Source organism: Hemiscyllium ocellatum, chromosome 11 (genome assembly GCF_020745735.1).
Source record: "Hemiscyllium ocellatum isolate sHemOce1 chromosome 11, sHemOce1.pat.X.cur, whole genome shotgun sequence".
Lineage (NCBI taxonomy): Eukaryota > Metazoa > Chordata > Chondrichthyes > Orectolobiformes > Hemiscylliidae > Hemiscyllium > Hemiscyllium ocellatum.
In genome coordinates this window covers 45,631,161-45,650,727 of record NC_083411.1, presented here as the reverse complement: position 1 = coordinate 45,650,727, position 19,567 = coordinate 45,631,161, and the positions used below count along the sequence as shown (strand labels likewise).

Sequence of the window (19,567 nt, the reverse complement as noted above, 5' to 3'; positions counted from 1 at the left end):
AGTTAAGGAGGGGGCACCTTGCCTGGGAGGCCTCGATGTCAAGCCATATCAACCTTGGATCCTTTCACACCCAGTCACTCATATAGGACAATAAGGCACTTATTTGGTATCATTTAAAATCTGGGAGATTCTCCCACCATACTCAGTGGGAGTTGCAACTTGGTGAATTCAACAGGAGTGTGCCTACGATGCCAAGTGAAGGGTCCGAGCCAGCCATTGAGCATCCACAGCATTTGTCTTTGCAACAGCAATGGGAGCATTTTCATGTGGTGTAGTAGTTGAGTAAGAACACTCATTTTAATCAGGGCTACTCGGCCAAACCGTGATATTGTTAACCCTTCCAAACACTGAAGATCTTGTATTATCCTTTCAAACAATTGCACAAAGTTAGCTCTGTACAAAGAACAAATAACAGGAGATTTCCCCACTCACTCGTAGGGGACACTCGTCCCAATCCCTAATACCATCATGGTTCCTTCAGGTCTCTCAACCTCTTCCTGACTTAATCAAAAGATTTCCTCATCTTGAATAGAGCCCTAGAGAAGTCTTGTCAAAACCTAATTTTCAACCATTAGTACACCAAGGCCTGAGAGTCTTATCCCAACCTTCTGGAGGCTTCCATTATCCTTTGGTTCTCCTTGTAACACTGGAGTCACACTAGGACCAGGTGAGGGTGCTGATCCAACCCGGACCTGCACATCATGATCCAGTGGGCCCAGTCCACAGGCACTGGGCCCGACTCGACCTCCAGCCCCAGAACTTGCAGGAGCCACTATGCCAGGAGGTTGACCAGGTTCTCACCTTCTTCACGTTCCGGGAGCCTGACTATCCGTAAGTTCTTCCTTTGACCTTGATTCTTAAAGTCGTCGACCTGGTCCAGTAGGGCCCGAACCCAGTTTTCCAGCATTCGGATCCTCCCTTCCAAATTCTCTGCCGTGGTCCTTTGCTCGGCTACCTTGACGCATCGATTCAGCACATGGATCTCCTGCCCATGCTTCTACAGCATAGCATAGATCAATTCCTGCATGACTCGACTTTTTCTCTGAGTTTTACAAAGTCCGAGATTATGTTCTGTTGTTCCAACGGGTTCCAAGGTGCCGCAGTGGGAGTTGCAGCCGCGGGTGTACCAGGCCTATTGGGGAGTGCCCTGCTTGCAGCGATCCTCGCATTCCCTTTCCTTTGCTCATCTTCATCTTCTTCCTAAAACGATATATTCAATATTTAAAGGGTTCCACGGGTTTTACTTTACTTTATTTTCCTGAATTTTCTCATAGATGGCTAATGAGTGGGGAGGTAAAAGCATCACTTAACTGGGTTATGGTGCAGAGCCCAGCACAGCAGATCTATCAGATTGCTGCCATTTTGGAGCCCCATACACCTTCTTAACAACCCTATCAACTTTGGTGGCAACTTTGAAAGATCTATGGACGTGAACCCAAGATCCCGCTGTTCCTCCACACTGCCAAGAATCCTGTCTTTAACCCTGTATTCACCATTCAAATTCGACCTTCCAAAATGAATCACTTTGCATTTATCCAGGTTGAACTCCATTGGGCCACTTCTCAGTCCAGCTCTGCATCCTGTCAACGTTTTCTTGTAGTCTGCAACAGCCCTTTACACTATCGACTTACCCATCAACCTTTGTGTCATAGGCAAACCTACTAATCCACCCCTCTCCTTCTTCATCCAAATCATTTACAAAAACTACAAACAGCAGAAGCCCAAGAACAGATCCCTGTGGGACACCACTGGTCACTGACCTCCAGGCAGAATATTTTCCATCTGCTACCACTGGCTGTCATCTTTTGGCCAGTGAATCCTGTATCCAAACAGCCAGTGTACCATGGGTAACCATATCAACTGCCTTACTGATATCCATACATACCTCATCTACTGCTCGACCTTTGAAAACTTGTCTCGTCACATGCTCAAAGAACTCAATAAGGCTTGTGAGGAATGACTTGCCCCCCCTCACAAAGCCATGCTGACTAACTTTACTCATACTGCGTTTTCCCAAATAGTCATAAATTCTATCTGTCAGAATCCTTTCCAGTACATTGCTTACCAAAGATCTAAGATGACTGGTCTGTAATTTCCAGGGATTTCCCTGTTACATTTCTTGAACAGAGGAACAACATTCACCTCCCTCCAATCATCTGGTATTACTCCCGTGGAGAGTGAGGATGTAAAGATCATCACCAGAGGTTGAAAACTAAAAGGCAGGTTGAGTAGAGTAGTTTCCTCAGGATTGCTACCGGTACCATGGGCTAGAGAGACTCGGAACAGAGAGTGAGTGCAGCTCAACATGTGGCTGCAGAGCTGGTATAGGAGGGAGAGCTTCAGATGTGTGGACCATTGGGAAACTTTATGGAGAAGGTAAGACCTGTACAAGGAGGAGTGGTTGCGCCTTAACAGGAGGGGCACAATATCCTGTGCAGGAGATTTGCGAGAGCTCTTTAGGAGGGTTTAAACCAGTTTGACAGAGGATGGGAACCTGAACTAAGATCAGAGGATGAGGTAGCGGGTGAACAGGAAGATACACCGTGCAGTGAGTCTGTGAGGAAGGACAGTTGATAGGACTAAAGTTGCAGTAAGTGTGATGGGTTGAAATGTGTCCATTTTAATGCCAGAAGTATCAGGAATAATGGTGATGAACTTAGATCATGGATCAGTACTTGGAACTGTGATATTGTGGCCATTATGGAGACTTGGATATCACAGGGGCAGGAATGATTGTCAGATGTTCTGGGGTTTAGATGTTTCAAAAGGAATAGGGAGGGAGGTAAAAGAGGTGGGGGAGTGGAATTGTTAATCAGTAATACTATCACAGCTGCAGGAGCAGTCACCTTATTGTGAGCTTTCTATAGACGCCCAATAGCAACAGAGACACGGAGGAGCAGATTGGGAGGCAGATTTTGGAAAGGTATAAAAGTAACAGGATTGTTGTCATGGGTGACTTCAACTTCAACTCTGGAGTTCAAATAGGTTGTGGTTTTTAAAAAGATTTGTAGCTCAGGTTGAAGGTTTGCTCACTGAGCTGGAAGATTTGTTTTCAGATGTTTCGTTACCATGCTCAGTAACATCATCAGTGAGCCTCCGGTGAAGCACTGGTGATGTGTCCTGTTTTCTATTTATGTTCTTGATCTCTTAGGGTGGGTGATACCATTTCCAGTTCTTTTTCTCTGAGGTTGGTAAATGAGGTCCAAATCGATGTGTTTATTGATGGAGTTCCGGTTTGAATGCCAGGCCTCTACAAATTTCCATGCGTGTCTCTATTTAACCAGCCCCAGGATGGATGTGTTGTCCTAGTCAAAGTGGTGTCCTCCTGCATCTGTATGTAAGGATACTAGTCATAGTGGGTCATATCTTTTGATGGTTAGTTGGTGTTCGTGTATCCACAAACACCAACTTGCCACCAAAAGACATGACCTATTATCACTAATACCCTTAGACGAAGGACACCACTTTGACTGGGGCTACACATTTATCCTAGAACAGGCTAAACAGAGACATGCTCAGAAATTCATTGAGGCCTGGCATTCAAATCAGAACTCCATCAATAAACACATCAATTTGGACCCCATTTACCAACCTCAGAGAAAAAAAACTGTAAATGATATCACTCACCTTAAGAAACCAAGACACATAAATACAAAATGGGACACAACACCAGCACTTCACCAGAGGCTCAGTGATGAGGTTACCTACCATGGTGACAAAACATCTGAAAACAAATCTTCCAGCAAACTTACAATCTTTAAATAGTTTGGATGGAACAGTTTTGGTCAGGTGTGTCCAGGAAGGAATCCTGACTCAATATGTAGATTGGCTGACTTGAGGGGAGGCGATATTGGATTTGGTGCTCGGCAACAAATCAGGCCAGTTGTCAGATCTCTTGATGGGAGAGCAATTCGGTGATAGTGATTATGACTCCCTGACCTTTACTATACTCATGGAAAGGGATAGGAACAGACGGTATAGAAAAGTTTTTAAATGGGGGAGGGGTAATTACCATGCTATTAGACAAGAATTGTGGAGTATAAACTGTAAGCAGATGTTCTCAGGGAAACGTATGACAGAAATGTGGAGGTTGTTTAGGGAGCACTTGCTGCAAATGCTGAATAGGTTTGTCCCTCTGAGGCAAGGAAAGGATGGTAGGGTGAAGGATCCTTGGGTTATATGGGATGTGGAACATCAAGTCAAGAGGAAGAAGGAAGCTTACTTAAGGTTGAGGAGGCAAGGATCAGATAGGGCTCTAGAGGGTTACAAGGTAGCCAGGAAGGAACTGAAGAAGGGACTTAGGGGAGCTAGAAGGGGGCATGAAAAAGCCTTGGTGGGTAGGATTAAGGAAAACCCCAAAGCATTCTACACTTATTTGAGGAACAAGAAGATGGCCAAGTGAGGTGCGGGCCAATCTGGGATAGTGCAGGGAACTTGCACCTAGAGTCAGAAGAGATAGGAGAGGTCCTGAATGAATACTTTGCTTCAGTATTCACTAGCGAGAGAGACATTGTCGTTTGTGAGGACAGCATGAAACAGTCTGATATTCTTAAACAGATTTATGTTAAGAAGGAGGATGTATTAAAAAGTTTGAAAACAATGAGGATAGATAAGTCCCCTGGGTCAGACGGGATATACTCAAGCTTTCTATGGGAAATGCAGGAAGAGATTGCTGCAACTTTGGCGGTGATCTTGGCATCCTCACTGTCCACTGGAGTAATACCAGATGACGGAGGGTGGCAAATGTTATTCCCTTGTTCAAGAAAGAGAATAGGAATTAACCTGGGAATTACAGACCAGTCAGTCTTATGTGAGTGGTAGACACATTATTGGGGAGAATATTGAGAGACAGGATCAATGATTATTTGGAAAAGCACAGTTTGATTAGAGATAGTCAGCATTGTGAAGGGCCAGTCATACCTCACAAGCCTTATTGAATTCTTTGAGGATATTACAAAATGCATTGATGAAGGTTAAGCAGTGGATGTGCTGTACATGGGTTTAGCAATGCGTTTGATAAGGTTCCCCATGGTAGGCTCATTCACAAAGCAAGGAGGCGTGGGATACAAGGAAATTTGGCTGTCTGGATTCAGAATTTGCTGGTCCATAGAACACAGAGGGTGGTAGGAGATGGAAAGTATTCAGCTTGGAGCTCAGCGACTAGTGGTGTTCTGCAGGGATCTGTTTTGGGACCTCTGCTCTTTGTGATTTTTATAAATGACTTGGATAAGGAAGTGGACGAATGAGTTAGTAAGTTTGCCGATGACACAAAGGTTGGTGGAGTTGTGGATAGTATGGAAGGCTGTTGTAGGTTGCAAAGGGACATTGACAGGATTCAGAGATGGGCTGAAAAGTGGCAGATGGAGTTTAACCTGGAAGAATGCAAAGTCATTCATTTTGGAAGGTCAAATTTGAATGCAGATTACAGGGTTAAAGGCAAGATTCTTGGCAGTGTGGAGGAACAGAGGGATTAAATTAGATTAGATTACTTACAGATTACTTACAGTGTGGAAACAGGCCCTTCGGCCAACAAGTCCACACTGACCCGCCGAAGCGAAACCCACCCATACCCCTACCCTTAAATTTGCCCCTTACCTAACACTACGGGCAATTTAGCCAATTCACCTGACCTGCACATCTTTGGACTGTGGGAAGAAACCGGAGCACCCAGAGGAAACCCACGCAGACATGGGGAGCACGTGCAAACTCCACACAGTCAGTCGCCTGAGGCGGGAATTGAACCCGGGTCTCTGGCACTGTGAGGCAGCAGTGCTAGCCACTGTGCCACTGTGCTGCCCACAAATGTTGGGTTCCACATCCATAGAGCCCTCAAAGTGGCCACCCAAGTTGTGAACGTTGGTAAGAAAGCATATGGTGTGTTGGCTTTCATTCATAACGGGATTGAGTTTATGCTGCAGCTCTATAAAGCCCTGATTAGACCACACTTGGAATATCATGTCCAGTTCTGGTCACCGCATTATAGGAAGAATGTGAAAGCTTTAGAGAGAGTGTAGAGGAGATTTACCAGGATGCTGCCTGGACTGAAGGGCATGTCTTATGAAGAAAGGTTGAGGGAGCTTGAGCTTTTCTCATTAGAGCAATGAAGGATCAGAGGTGACTTCATAGAGGTGTATAAGAGGATGAGAGGCATAGATAAAGCTGACAGTCAGAAACTTTTTTCCCAGGGTGAAAATGGCTATCATGAAGGGGCATAATTTTAAGGTAACTGAAGGAAAGTTTAAGGGAGATGTCAGAGGTAGGTTCTTTACACAGAGAGTGTGGATGTGTGGAATGCACTGCCAGCTGTGGTGGTAGAGTCAGATACATTAGGGCCATTTAAGTGACTTGGATAGGCACATGGATAATAGTAAAATGAAGGGTATATAGATTACTTTGATAGACTTTGGGACACGCAACAATACAGAGTTGCCAAATATAGGCTGATAGCCATGCTCAGTACCCATGAGGATGGCCTCAACCCGGATCTTGGTTTCACGAACACGATTGGTCAATCCACTGCACTATACATTGAGATTTTCCTACTTTGGAAATAGAATCAGTCTGACTCAAGGTAGGGATACAGACTGACTGTAACCTCATTCCCTTAATGCATTGTCTGAGCTGAGTTGCCATTTGTTTTTCATAAAACCTTAAGTTATCCTGGTACAGAAGTTCTGGGATTTATATATTAATCAATTAAACCCTGCACCCCCCCATTCAAAGCCATTAAAGATTTAACAGCAATCTAGGTTTGTTCAATACATCGCAGCAGTTTTATGACACTTTGATCTTTTACTGTAAATTTTGTGTCCGATGGTCCTGCCCCACTAGCTACCTGATAAAGGTGCAGCGCTCTGAAAGCTTGTGCTTCCAAATAAACCTGTTGGACTATAACCTGGAGTTGTGTGATTTTTAATTCTGAAAACAATCGGTGCAGCCTGCTTCGTGCCAAATCCTTCCTGTTTCAGTAAATATACTGCCTTCAACATTTTATCAACAGACATTTCCTGCAGATTGATGTGCTGATGAAAGTTTCACTTTCACTCACCCGCTGTAGAACCTAAAATTACATACATGTGTAATCAATGTTCAGTGTATGTGTCCCATGATCTCAGGATGTTTACCAGACCCCAGTCCGCCCCTATATCACTTGGGCCTTCACAATACATCTTATTCAACCATATGCCAGGCTTTAGCCCCTGCCTCAATTATTCAGCCCTCCTGTGTTAATAGTCTAACTGTCTTTGACTGAATTTCTGCAGGAATGGAGTGAAATCCCTTCATGGCTATATTTTTAAAATGCCATGTATATATGTATAAAACATATTTATATATCCAAATGTATAAAAACATATAAAACGTGGCTGCAATTTTACAAGGGTCTTAACCTTAAAGATCTGCCCATTCCTTTCTGTCTCATGCTAAAAATGAAAATTTGGGCTTGCCTGAAAAGCGGGCTTCTATCAGCATCACTCTAAGATATTCTTCACCAAATCATCCCTGAGCAAACAACAGCTGCGTTTTCATTTCTTCTTCAATGGGACTCTAATGTATGCATTTCACAATCTCCTTTGTGTGGTTTTAACTTTGGACATACTTCCTTCACACTGGCTACAATTACTCCAACTTCCAGTTTAACTTCAAGCATCAGACAATGGAAGCCTATTGTTTTCTTCCTTCGCTATTTTATATTAACTGAGAGCCACATTCAGACATTTCATATTAACCTCAGTCCTGGGTAGCCCTAACAACTGGAAAAGTGAGTTATTGTCCTTCATACCTGATTATCGTTGAAGAGGTAGCTATGAGCTGCCTTTTTACTGTTTGATATCATGAGTAATCACACTGTTATGTCTTTGCACTTGCAGGGTAGCTTCACCTGATGAGGTAATGCTTATTATGCATTCCATAACATATGAAACCAAATGCGGGTAATGTGGTATGGAAAGTATCAACATTATTATTACAGACAAATATTGCATTCACAGGCACGTCTCTGTGTCTGACCTCAGGTTAAGCTATTCAGTTCCAGCAGAACAGCATGCTTCTAGTAGAGTGTTGTGCAACAAGGTTCGGATTTAGATTTAGATTAGATTTCGACTTTATTGTTATATGTACTTAAGTACAAAACTACAGGAGTACAGGATAAAGTTGTCAATGTCGCCAGACAAGTATCTAAATGCAAAACCTTAAGAACAAGGTAGAAAGAAATAAGGAGCAAAGTTAAAAGTTAAATATTACATTCTTTCTTAGTATTAAGCCCAAAACTAAAGAAATAAAGCTAAAAGTTCAAACATTGCAGTCTTTAAGTGCTTAGCCATGTTGGCTCTGCTTGGACACGCTTTCCCTGTGCAGGCTTGATCTCCCCAGCTCGCTTCAGGTCACTACAGATGTTGGGAGAACCTCAATCGCCATGTGGGCTCGTTCATGGGAATCTCAGACTCCCAAAGTCCTGATCCTAATGCTGTCCATGCCAGGCCTCAGCTCACCTTTGGTGCCAGTGCTAAGCGTCATGGGACAGGTCCCCAGCTACTGCCTCACACTAGACACCTAGGCAAATGCCAAATTCATTAAGCTCAATATCACCACCACCACTGCCTTTCACCTGAAGCTAAGTTATTAGAAACAAAATGAAAACAAAATGAACTGAAAGAAGAGAAATGAAGAAAACGAAAAGGGAGAAGAGGAGCAGACAGAAAAGGCAAGTCTGCTCCTCTGCCATCTTGCAGAAATGCCAACCAATTCAAGTCCGTGCTCGACCCACTCCCTGACCGCCACAAGCCCACACTGGACCCACACACTGACCTCCACAAGTCCGTGCTGGATTCACTCACTGACCGCCACAAGACCACACTGGACCAACTCACTGACCGCCACAAGCCCACACTGGACCCACACACTGACCGCCACAAGCCTGCACCGGACTCACTCACTGACTGCTACAAGCCCACACTGGACCCACTCACTGACTGCTACAAGCCCGCACTGAGCCCACTCACTGAGCGCCACAAGCCCGTACCGACCGACTCACTGACCGCCACAAGCCCACACTGGACCCACTCACTGACTGCTACAAGCCTGCACTGGACCCACTCACTGAGCGCCACAAGCCCGTACCGACCAACTCACTGACCGCCACAAGCCCACACTGGACCCACACACTGACTGCCACAAGCCCACACTGGACCCACTCACTGACCGCCACAAGCCAACCCTGGGCCCACTCACTGACCACCACAAGCCCACACTAGACCCCCACACACTGACTGCCACAAATCTGTGCTGGGCCCACTCACTGACCACCACAAGCCCACACTGACCACCACAAGCCCACATTGGACCCACACACTGACTGCCACAAGCCTGCACTGGACCCACTCACTGACCGCCACAAGCCCACACTGGGCCCACTCACTGACCACCACAAGCCCACACTGGACCCCCACACACTGACTGCCACAAATCTGTGCTGGGCCCACTCACTGACCACCACAAGCCCACACTGGACCCACACACTGACTGCCACAAGCCTGCACTGGACCCACTCACTGACCGCCACAAGCCCACACTGGGCCCAATCACTGACCACCACAAGCCCACACTGGACCAACACACTGACCATCACAAATCTGTGCTGAGCCCACTCACTGACCACCAAAAGTACACACTGGACCTACCTGCTGACCACAATAAGTCCGGACCAACCGCCATGAATCCATGCTGGGCCTACTTGCTGACACCAATGCCATTGTTACAAATAAGCTCTTCAACAAAAGGTAAGCAAAAAAATTTAAAACGACGAGAAAATGAGATTTTAAAAAATGAGAATAAAAAAAATGAGAATAAAAATAAAGAAAAAGAAAACGGAAACAGCATACCAGCCCTCCTCCATCACCACCTTACCAGTGTGTAGTCTGAAGAAAGCTGGAGCGTGCGATGTTTAATCCGCAGGTCACATACAATGATACTGTGGTGATTTCATAAACAAGTCTGTTAAAAGTATACTGGCACATTCTGTGTCTTAAAGGTATACTAACACAGACTATGAGATATAACACAACAGTGAGCTGTCATATTACTGTTTGATATTACTGCATGAAAAATAGCTAATGTAAAATATTCCTGTATCTTGATGAGGAGTCCAGACTCAGAGCACAATTTACAAATAAGGGAATGCCGCTTATGTCTGAGATGATAATTTTTAAAGTTAACTTTGAGTTCTTAATCTTTTGAATCCTCTACCACAGGGGGCTGTGAAACCTTAGTCTTTGAGTATGTTTAAAACAGAGATTGATAGATTTATGATTACTGTTGGTGTACAGGATGGGGTGAGTAAAAATGCATTGAAGTGTTTGATCAGCCATGTTTGTATCAAATGGCAGGGTAGAGTTACGTCATTGAGTAAACCCCTCTGCTAATTTAAAACCAGACAAAGATTTACCCTGAGCACTAATCTGTAAAAATGTAATAGGACAAGAACTAGTTAAAGTAAAAACTAACAACTTTATTTCTGGAAGTATAACAGAGAATAATTATTTACAACTCCTTCCTCTAACCTATCAGTTACCTTCCCTTCTATAATACTAGTCTGATAAAACTCCTGATTAAGATTTACAAAACATAACTTCTTATCTCAAAACCAGGCAGTATTTGACCTTCTCTTTATTCCTCTTTTCTTTTCGTCTTCTTGGGGATTCTGCTTCACAGGTTACTTATCGATAAAGGTACCTTTGAGAGAGCTATTCTCTGGGCAGTTTGCAGATGTCATTAGATTGGCAGTTCTCCTGCCAGCTGTTCAATTTTCTCCGGTTTTATATCCCCAAAGCATCGGATTGCGTCACTGGCTTTTAAGATGGGGTATAATACACCCACATCATCATAACAGGAGTCTCAAGGTGCTGAATGACCTACTCATGTTCATATGTTGTGATGTTATTTTAACATAATTATTAATTTCAATGGCTTTAAAAATAGTCATTACTTTTACCTTTTAACACAATTGCAGAGCAGGACAAAGGGGAGCTGCAAAGAAAATGTTGAACAGTTCGATCCCTGACATTTATTCACATCTATCCCTTTGTGCATTCACTGGACAGGGACAGAATGTTTTGTCAAGATCACGTGCACCAAGTTCTTTTGGTGCCAGACAGGAAACCCCAAATCATTAAGCTCCCAAATGACAGGGATGAACAGGCTCATCTTGGCTATCCACCAGTCCCCTCAGTTAGTGGAAAAAAGGTAAATTTCAGAATGATCCCTCCCTTTTGGACATCTTCCAAACGAACCAAATGAAACTTTACTAAAAGAAACCAGCTTGACCTGGCTTTCCTGTGTTGGCCAATGGTGAATTCACTAATTACTCAGTGAGAAAGGAAATAGTGATGCACCACACAATTGCACCAGTTAACAATAAAATATAAGTCCAATACACGATTAAAGGTTAAAATAAAGATCTACAGGTCAGTCTCCAAGTTGTATATGAAGAGTAGGTCTCAGAACTCACCAATGTTTACATTGGCAGTGATCATTGGTTTTGACATTGGCAACTGAACATTCAAATTTGACATTCTTTGCTTTGCAGATAAAAATTCTTTGGAATTGGATCCTTTCAACAGCATCACTCACAATCTCTTCTCTTCCTTTACCTGAAGTGCAACAATGCTAAAATGGCTATCCTCGAAGCTGAGACATTCACAGCACATTAGTGTACATATATGACATCAGGTCACTAACACAGACAGACCAGTATTGGAGCTCACTTTTAAATCCCTTTATATTATATTTCCCTGTTGGGGTAAACAGCAAAAACATCTGCAGGTGGATGTGCTCCAAATGAGAGAGTTGGTAATCAACCTCTCACTGTGTCTTCCTTGTTAGTCTTTCTGTTTGATTTGAATTGAATGATTTATTGTTACTTGTATTTTACAGTGAATAACACAGTAAAATACAGTGAAAATTTCAACTGTCACCACAATCCAGTGCAAAATTGGTTTATGTCATCATTTCTGGAGAGGAGGGATATTCATTTGATAGGCATTGGATTATACACGGTGGTTGAGAATTTTTTTTTCAAATGGGATTAAGCTCATGTGGGAAGATGGCAGGTATGACAAGTGCCCTGTTTTACACAACCGTCATTGATTATGTACCTGGTTGGGACATAAACTTCATCCCATAGTGTGCTACTTAGACAGCTTTACTTGGACACATTTTCCATTTCGATTCAGCTCACCATCACTGTGTTTCACATCAGGAGCTCCTTCCCTGAAATACTGGAGGGAAACATGACAGTCTTCAGATTCCATTCCGTCCCTCACACTCGGGCTGGATGACGATGAAAAATGAGATCAAATAAGATTCAAAAAGCAAAATTAAAAGCACTCTATCTAAATGCATGCACCATTCTAATTGATGCACTAGCAAAAAAACTATGTCGTATTTAATTGCCATTCCTGAAATGTGGCTGCAGGTGACGAAAACTGGAAACTGAGTGTTATAGGATGAATTGACAATAAAGTAAAACAGGGGTGGCCTTGTAGCTCAGTCATTAGAACTGCTGCCTCACAGCGCCAGGGACCAATTCTAGCCTCGGGTGATAATCTGTGCGGAGCTTGCACATTTTCCCCTTGTCTGTGTGGGTTTCTTCCGGATGCCCTGGTTTCCTCACATAGGTGTGCAGGTTGGGTGAATTGACCATAGTGTTCAGGGATGTGCAGATTATGGGCATTAGTCAGGAGGAAATACAGGGTAGGGGAATGGGTTTGGATGGGATACTCTTCGGAGGTCTGGTTGAAGATTTGTAGCTCGGGTGTCCGTTGTTGTGGTTCTGTTCGCCAAGCTGGAAGTTTTTGCTGCAAACGTTTCGTTCCCTGGCTAGGAAACACCATCAGTGCTATTGGAGCCTCCTGTGAAGCGCTGCTTTGATGTTTCTTCCGGTATTTATAGTGGTTTGTTCTTGCCGTTTCCGGGTGTCAGTTTCAGCTGTAGTAGTTTGTATGTGGGGTCCAGGTCGATGTGTCTGTTGATGGATGTTCTTGCCGCTTCTGGGTGTCAGTTTCAGCTGTAGTGGTTTGTATATGGGGTCCAGGTCCATGTGTCTGTTAATGGAGTTTGTGGATGAATGCCATGCCTCTAGGAATTCCCTGGCTGTTCTCTGTCTGGCTTGTCCTATGATGGTAGTGTTTTCCCAGTCAAATTCATGTTCCTGGTTGTCTGAGTGTATGGCTACTAGGGATAGCTGGTCGTGTCGTTTTGTGGCTAGCTGATGTTCATGGATGCGGATTGTTAGCTGTCTTCCTGTTTGTTCTATATAGTGTTTTGTGCAGTCCTTGCATGGTATTTTGTAAACTACGTTAGTTTGGCTCGTGCTGGCTATTGGGTCCTTTGTTCTAGTGAGTTGTTGTCTGAGTGTGGAAGTTGGCTTGTGTGCTGTTATGAGTCAGATATACGAACAAATCAACGGAACACCCATGGGATCACCAATCTCAGGACTCATAGCAGAGGCAGTTATGCAAAGGTTAGAACATACAGCCCTACCACAAATCCAACCCAAACTCTGGATCAGATACGTCGATGACACCTTTGTAATCATCAAAAACACAGAAATAGAAAAAACACACCGAATCATCAACACCACACTCACAGGAATACGATTCACGAGAGAAGAGGAAAAGGATAGCCAACTCCCATTCCTAGACGTGTTAGTAGAGAGAACACCCAACGGAGAATTCACCACAAGGGTACACAGGAAACCAACACACACAGACCAAGTCCTAAACTATGAAAGTAACCACCCCAACACACACAAATGAAGCTGCATCAGGACACTATTCAAAAGAGCCACAACACACTGCAGTACACCAGAACTGCGAAAAGAGGAAGAGGAACATCTATACAAGGTATTCGCCAAAAACGGATACCCACACAACTTTATCACCAGATGCCTAAGAGATAGACCACGGAACGAGGACATGCCACAACCAAAAGGACTAGCCACACTACCATACGTCAGGAGCGTCTCAGAACTGACAGTCAGACTACTGCGACCCTTAGGACTCATAACAGCACACAAGCCAACTTCCACACTCAGACAACAACTCACTAGAACAAAGGACCCAATAGCCAGCACGAGCCAAACTAACGTAGTTTACAAAATACCATGCAAGGACTGCACAAAACACTATATAGAACAAACAGGAAGACAGCTAACAATCCGCATCCATGAACATCAGCTAGCCACAAAACGACACGACCAGCTATCCCTAGTAGCCATACACTCAGACAACCAGGAACATGAATTTGACTGGGAAAACACTACCATCATAGGACAAGCCAGACAGAGAACAGCCAGGGAATTCCTAGAGGCATGGCATTCATCCACAAACTCCATTAACAGACACATGGACCTGGACCCCATATACAAACCACTACAGCTGAAACTGACACCCAGAAGCGGCAAGAACATCCATCAACAGACACATCGACCTGGACCCCACATACAAACTACTACAGCTGAAACTGACACCCGGAAACGGCAAGAACAAACCACTATAAATACCGGAAGAAACATCAAAGCAGCGCTTCACAGGAGGCTCCAATAGCACTGATGATGTTCCCTAGCCAGGGAACGAAACGTTTGCAGCAAAAACTTCCAGCTCGGCGAACAGAACCACACAAACACTCTTCGGAGGGTTGGCATGGACTTGTTGGGACGAAGTGAAAACAATGACTGCAGATGCTGGAAACCAGATATTGGATCAGTGGTGCTGGAGGAGCACAGCAGTTCAGGCAGCATCCAACGAGCAGTGAAATCGACGTTTTGGGCAAAAGCCCTTCATCAGGAATAAAGGCAGTGAGCCTGAGGCGTCGAGAGATAAGCTTGGGGAGGGTGGGGGTGGGGAGAGAGTAGCATAGAGTACAATGGGTAAGTGGGGGAGGAGATGAAGGTGATAGGTCAGGGAGGAGAGGGTGGAGTGGATAAGTGAAAAAGGAGCGAGGAAGGTCGGACAAGTCCGGACAAGTCATGGGGACTGGGCTGAGCTGGAAGTTTGAAACTAGGATGAGGTGGGGGAAGGGGAAATGATGAAGCTGTTGAAGTCCACATTGATGCCCTGGGGTTGAAGTGTTCTGAGGCGTTCTTCCTCCAGGCGTCTGGTGGTGAGGGAGCAGCGGTGAAGGAGGCCCAGGACGTCCATGTCCTTGGCAGAGTGGGAGGGGGAGTTGAAATGTTGGACCACAGGGCCGTGTGGTTGATTGGTGCGGTTGTCTCAGAGATGTTCCCTAAAGCACTCTGCTAGGAGGCGCCCAGTCTTCCCACTGGACTAGGGGGAATAGGACAGTGTCGAGGTAGGTAGAGATGAGTTCAGTGGGGCAGGAGCATGCTGAGACAATGGGTCGGCCAGGATGGTCAGGCTTGTGGATCTTGGGAAGGAGGTAGAACCGGGCAGTGCGGGCTTCCTGGACTATAAGGTTGGAAGCTGTGGGTGGGAGATCTTCTGAGGTGATGAGGTTCTGTATGGTCTGGGAGATGATGGTTTGGTGATGGGGGGTGGGGTCATGGTCGAGGGGGCAGTAGGAAGAGGTGTCCTCGAGTTAGCGTTTGGCTTCAGCGGTGTAGAGGTCAGTGCGCCAGACTACCACTGCGCCCCCTTTATCCGCTGGCTTAATGGTGAGGTTGGGATTGGAGCAGAGGGATTGGAGGGCTGCGCATTGTGAGGGTGAGAGGTTAGAGTGGGGGAAGGGGGTAGACAGGGTTGAGGTGGTTAATGTCCCGGCGGCAATTGGAAATGAAGAGGTCGAGGGCAGGTAATAGGCCAGCGCGGGGTGTCCAGGTGGATGCAGTGTGTTGGAGGTGGGCACAGGGGTCCTCAGAAGGTGGGCGGGAATTCTGATTGTGAAAGTAAGCTCGGAGGCGGAGGCGACGGAAGAATTGTTCGACATCACGGCATGTATTAAATTCATTGATGCATGGATGGAGGGGGGTGAAGGTGAGTCCTTTGCTGAGGACTGATCGTTTGTCCTCAGTGAGGGGGAGGTCTGGAGGGATGGTGAAAACTCAGCAGGGCTGGGAGCTGGGATCTGGTGTGGGTGTGGAGCTGGGAGTGGGGGCGGAACATGTAACTGGAGTGGGTGCGGTGGTGGGGGGAATGGGGATGGAGTCATGAGCAGGGTAGTGTTCCCCTCAGGGTTCTGGGGGATGGGTTTAGTTACATTGGGGTCTGTGGGGGGCGTGTCAGCAGAATGCAGGCAAGTGGCGCGGGTGGGGGCAGAGGTGGTGGCAGGCACAGCAGTACGGGTGTCTGAAGTCACTGAGCATGTGGCATCAGCGATGATGTGAGGGCCGGAAGTGGCTGTGGGAATGGCCATGATGAGGGCGGAAGTGACATCATCAATCAGCGTGGGGGTGGTAGCTGCATCAGCCGCATGGCTAATGGTGTTTCCAACGCCAGGGGAATCTTCTGGAATGTTTGAGGAGCGCTGGTTATGGTGGTGGGTGGATAAAAGTTTGTTGTACTTACAGTTTTTGATGTTTGAGATGGAATTGAAATACTGTTTGTTGAGAGTATGAATTCTCCTGAGGATGTAATACAGAGTGGGTCCTTTGCAACTCTGAGAGAGTGTGGCCCTCAGCTGAGGCAGGGATGACTGTAGAGAGGTTAGGTGCCGGTGCATTGCTGCGAGCGTGGAGCGGAGGATCCTGAAAGAGAACTGTTGCTGGTGTTTTTGAATCTGTAGTCTGTACTGTTTGTCCTATTCGGGTCCGAACTCTGCTGGTATAAAGGTGGTTCGGAGTCCGTATGGGAAGAGTTGGTTACGGAGGCAGGCCCTGAGGAATGAAGGGCCTGTTTCCATTCCACACTGTAGGGATTCTAGGTGGTGTAGTGTTTACAGTAAGGGACAGGATCATTTCATTTGTGACAAATGGATTTCTAAACACAGAAACATTGAAAATAGGTGCAGGACTAAGCTATTCAGCCCTTCGAGCCTCCACCACCGTTCAATATGATCATGGCTGATCATGCAATTTCAGTATCCTACACCGCTTTCTCTCCATAGCCCTGATCCCTTTAGCTGCAAGGGCCACAACCAGCTCCTTCTTGAATATATCAAAAGAATCAGCACAACAGATTGGAGTGGAAAAGAATTCCACAGCTTCATAACTCTTTGAGTGAAAAAAACCTTCTTCATTACAGTTCTGAAAGGCTTACCCCTTGTTCTTGCTGCCTATTCTTATTCTCCGAATTAGAAAAACAGAATGCAGAACCTGCTTGGGTGGCAGTTTGCTGTAAACAGAAAGCAGCAGGAGACATTGGTAGGAGTGGCTTACAGGTCATCAAATAGTGGTTGTAATGCAGAGCACAGAATAAGCCAGGAGGTTTGGGGGAGCCGGGGGGAGCGGGGGATGCAAATAGCAAGGATATGCAGAAATCATGAAGAACTTCATTTTATATATAAACTGAGAAATCTAATGAGCACCAATGTTGTGGAAGAAGATTTCTTGGAATGTCTTTGAGTTAGACTTCTGGTGCAACATGTGGAGGAACCATGCGGGGACCAATTATTTTAGATCCAGTATGATGCAATGAGAAATGGTTATTTCATCATCTTGTTGTAAAAGGATCTTTAGGAAATAGTGACCACAGTAGAGGCATGGAGCTGAACAGAATGGAAGCAGATCATGCAGTCCCACTTATCCATGCCAACCAGATATCCAAGATGAATCTAGTCCCATTTGCCAGTACCTGGCATGATGGAATTTCCTATTGAGATCGTAAAATGTGTTGTTCATTCTGAAATTAGTGCTTTAAAACTATATTCATGCAACTATGAAGGTGGAAGGAGGGAGTTGTTGTGACTGATTGGTAAAATACATTAACTCCAGGAACAGAGTAAACAATGAACAATAGACCTTTTAGCCTGATGTCAACAGTGGGGAAAATAATTGAATCAATTATTAAAAAATGTGATTCCTGGATATTTAGAAACTAATTGATTGAATAGAATTAACCTGAATTTATGCAAAGAAAGTCATGTTTAACAAACTTCATGGGAGTCAACAAGGAGGAAACCAATGGAAGTGATATATTCAGAATTTCAGAAGCTTTTATGTGGAGCAGTGTTTCTCAACTTTTCCGTATTCAACGCCCCCTTCTTAGCCTTGAAATCATGCAACATCCCCCAAAAGTAAAGCTTGATTTCCACATATAGTACTTTAATCAATTTGTAAGGTGAGTTCTTTCGATATCAAAAGGGAACATAATTTATCCTCAACATTTGAGACCATTTCATCGATGCACCTTCTCATGGAATCGTTGCTAAGAGGAATACGCTTGATAGTCATTGATGGTTCCTGATGTAGCACGGTTGGTAATATTTTGGCAATAGCTGGAAGCACCAACGATTCACCCACGGACTGAGGTTTACCACATTTTGCAATTAGTTTCGCTATGTTGATTGATGCCACACTTGTGGCTCCCATCTTTGAAAAAGCAGTGGAAATCGTTGGTCGCTGATTGAATTTATTCTTAATGTTTGAAAATATGCCAAATCTTTGTTCTTTTTGTCACTGTGGTTCTTTTCCAAATGTTTAATATGACGGGAAGGCTTCATGGCCTCGTTGGAAAAACTTTGTTCATGGAGCAAACACAGTGGTAACTGCTTATTAGATGGAGATTGAATAAAGCCATATCACAAATAGTCCATACTATACTGCCTGCACTTTTTCTTACTCAATGAGGCCATTTTTACACTGTCACTCAAATACCCAGATGGAATCATGGGGATGACCTTATCACAATAATTTTAAGACGCTCAGACAAGTGGCAAAATTTGATTGGCTAATTAGCTGTAATGTGCATTCATTCCACCACCCGATAGAACAGTTGAAAAGCTGTGTTTCATCTTCCTAGAAGCGACACGAGTTAGGAGATATTGATCTCAGCAGTAGAATCAGTGCCAACTGCGAACGAGTTCAAATGGTTTGCAATTCACAGAGAAGACTATCAATAATAGCGCAGCAACCAATCAGAGCACACGCCTCCATGGGTGTAGGGAAAATAACAGACTCATGTTATGCGACTATCCGTCTGCACACAGCAATTTCCTTCAAGGACACAGCAGTCTTTCAAGTGATTGGTAAGCTCTCTACAAAGTCGTTCAGTGGACCCTTGCCGCCCCCTCTGACTTCAACGCCCACCGAAGGAAGGCAAACACCCCTCATGGGGTACTTCCGTCCCCGTTGAGAAACACTGATGTAGTGTATTAAGTGGTGAGAGAACAGAAATGTTGATGTTCAAAGGGATCTCAGTGTCCTTGTTCCTAAGTCATTGAAACTTGATATGCAGGTTGCGCAAGCAATTCTGGAGACAAATGGTACACTAGCCTTTATCTCAAGAGCATTTGAGTATGAAGCAATAATGCTTTGCTTTAACAGTTATGAGAAGAAGGCAGGAAAATGGGGTTGAGAAACATAACAGCCTTGATTGAATGGCAAAGCAGACTTGATAGGATGAATGACCTAATTCTACTCCTATATCTTATGGTCTAATGGTGGAGTACTGATGATTCC

At 44.8% G+C, this 19,567-nt stretch overlaps 1 protein-coding gene across 1 annotated transcript in view; it reads left to right on the top strand.

Moving 5' to 3' along the window:
• The window catches only part of LOC132820438 (uncharacterized), a 46,034-nt gene that overhangs the window by 2,467 nt on the left and 24,000 nt on the right, over nt 1-19,567 (top strand). The gene's annotated exons all lie outside the window — the stretch shown is intronic.